Source organism: Sabethes cyaneus, chromosome 3 (assembly GCF_943734655.1).
Source record: "Sabethes cyaneus chromosome 3, idSabCyanKW18_F2, whole genome shotgun sequence".
In the NCBI taxonomy this organism is placed as follows: domain Eukaryota; kingdom Metazoa; phylum Arthropoda; class Insecta; order Diptera; family Culicidae; genus Sabethes; species Sabethes cyaneus.
The window spans coordinates 52,456,994-52,459,789 of NC_071355.1; the positions used below are offsets into that span (position 1 = coordinate 52,456,994).

General features: G+C 39.9%; 1 non-coding gene across 1 annotated transcript; it reads right to left on the minus strand.

Moving 5' to 3' along the window:
- Positions 1-2,524: 2,524 nt before the first annotated feature.
- On the minus strand, positions 2,525-2,596 carry Trnae-cuc (transfer RNA glutamic acid (anticodon CUC)). Its single transcript has one exon. It is a non-coding gene; the product is annotated as a tRNA-Glu (tRNA).
- Between the last annotated feature and the right edge of the window lie 200 nt (positions 2,597-2,796).

Genomic DNA, 2,796 nt, shown 5'->3' on the forward strand with positions numbered 1-2,796 from the left:
AATGGGAGTACCGATAACCGCAAACAAGGCACGACTTGTTGCAGCGGACCAACCAGAAAGCCTCAGCAGCTATGCGATGGACGAAGCCGTTCGTATTTGCTCATGAGTCACGATGAAATACCACTCCAGGTGGCCAGCTGCAAGTAACGTGGGATAATTCTGGTCGTTTTATTGTCGTGAGCAGCACATATCCTGCTAATTCCAGAACTTCAGCAGCCAGATATTCCATCACGGCAGCGAGACGAGTGCTCCAGCTCCAACTCGCTCAGTATACTTTCCTTTCCTCAGCAGCCGATGAACACGACCGACCGGGAAGCGCAGACGTGCACGACTCAAGCGTGACTTTCGTTTGTCCTTGATGCTTCCTCCTTTGTCGCGTCCAGACATGCCAATGAGATGTTGGCAGTAGCTCAGCTGGCGTTTGAATAGTGCTGTTCGCCGGCTTAGGTCGTGTTTATACAAGAGCAAGCGACAAGAATCGGTCCCGCCTATTTTTCATGGTCCTTCATTCCATCATCTACGTTGAGCAAACTGTGGCAATTCAATTTCAGTCTGAACAAAAGAGCAAAGTTACCAGTGAGCCGTTCATCTTTTGCTGCCAAAGAAAACTCACACTGCGTGTTAGTGTAGCATTGGTGACGGATGGATTTGTGTTGCTAAAGAAAACCGAGGGATAGCCCTAAGTTCCAAGTTTCCTAAGTTTCATCAATTACCGAAAACCGTTCTTTTAAGAACGAACAAATTCTTATGTGAAGATGCAAAAAACTTCACTAAAACTACTAATACTAATACTGCCTATATGAAGATATAAAAAATGGTTGTTCTCCGCTGATCACAATATAGTTTATTGGGTCAGCAGTATTTATTAAAACAAAGCATTGGGTTTAGTTTTAATGCGTTTTCCTGCGCATTTGTTGCGGTGAATTAATGTTTAATTTGGTGTTAACTTGGTTTTAATTGCTATCACTTATTCACGGCATACAATTTTTCAATGTGACGATTATTGAAATTAAACTAACTGCGGCACCGCTCGTGTTGCCGTTGGTGGTACAGCACAATAAGGAATTATCAAGGCAAATAGCAATCACGGAAAAATGGTAGGATTTCATTTAGTTCTCTTGTAACTTTGTTATAGAATTAAATGGAATTTTCCATCAACTTTCTCGTTGATTCCTGAATTGTACCTAGACTTGTTCAGAAATTATTCCAAGTTGGAATTTGGAATTTCCAACCAATCACAAAGCGACAATTTCTAGTAAGACCGAGTTAGGGTTATTTCCAATTTTTTTCAAAGACGCCATTGAAAATTAATAGTTTTCTGTATATTCCAACTCGATTTTCCGATCAATTGATGTAAATATCTTGGAAATCGAAGCGTGAAAACGCATTACCACTTTGATGACGTCGTTTCCAACAACCAATCACGAAGCGAGAATTCTGGTTAAATATAGGTTCATTATTTTAAATTTTTCAATAGTTCAACACCAAGAATCCATACTTTTCTTCAATTGGGTCAATTCTTAAAAGATTTTCCGATCGATTGGTGTAAGAATATTGAAAATCGATCGGGAAACCGGTAAGCTATTAGCGTTCAAAACCTGACCATTTTCCGGGAAAGATTTTTTGGATTGACACCCTCTCCCAAACTTTACCTCGTACTAGTAACGTAGTAACTTCGTAGTAACGTTTGATCCTACTGCACGATTCCGAGTTGTTTTCCGATGTCCGATGAGAGAGTTGAGAATATTCCAGCTGCTTGCGGAAAATCAATTCGCAACGTTGCTTTTCGGATGACGCCATTTTTCCAATATTCGAAAAACTGACAGCGATAAAAATACAGTGTAGACTATTTCTACCCAAATATTCAAGAGAAAATACCCAATGGGTAATTTTCTACAGTACTTTTTCGTGATGCAATTTGATGTGGGACACTTTTTAAAGTGGATAAGGTGGCTGTACAGCAGCTGCTCCGGTTAAAATCCTTTTGCAAATTGTATCACAAAATGAACACTGAAGTCGAATACCGTTCAATTTCTTTTCCTTTCGACTGTGAAAAATATATTTTCATACAGGTCAAAACTAAGCGGCTGATGGTAGATATAAACATAGATATTAGTCAACTTTGCTTAGCATGTGCTACATAAAGCCTCACATAGCATAATAATAGACTCTTCAATACCTTCGTCAACGGTAGCAGAATTGGTCTTTTATTTTCTTCTCCTGATGCAGCCTACTGGTGACGGTATTTACATTAAAGCACTTGCAGCAATTATTTGAGCATCCGTGTATTATTATATATCATTAGTAAATTAGTGCGGCTCATACCGCACAACTGTCAATCCGTTGCGCTACAAAAAACTCGCTATTCAGTCCGCATAATTATAGCTGTTATTCTTAATGGGATAAGAGGAAAAAGCATCATTAAAATAATTTCAAATTTGCTTTATCACAGTGAAATAACACTTTGGTTTATAGCTGGCAGGTAGCACAGGCAGGCAGTCAGGCAGATTGGCAAAAAGAATGCTTCCCATACCGGGAATCGAACCCGGGCCTTCCGGGTGAGAGCCGGATATCCTAACCACTAGACAATATGGGATGTGTTTTCCTTGATAATTGCAAGCTACTGTCTGAATGCGAATTTGCACAGTATTTAATTTTATACCAAACTATTTTTCTGAACTGTGCCAAATTTCAAGTTTCACCCACAGCCTGGCGGAAAACACACTTGTCCTTCGGGAGACTTTTCCAATATCATCACGCGCGCTTATACGGTGATAATACCATCCTACACCTCTC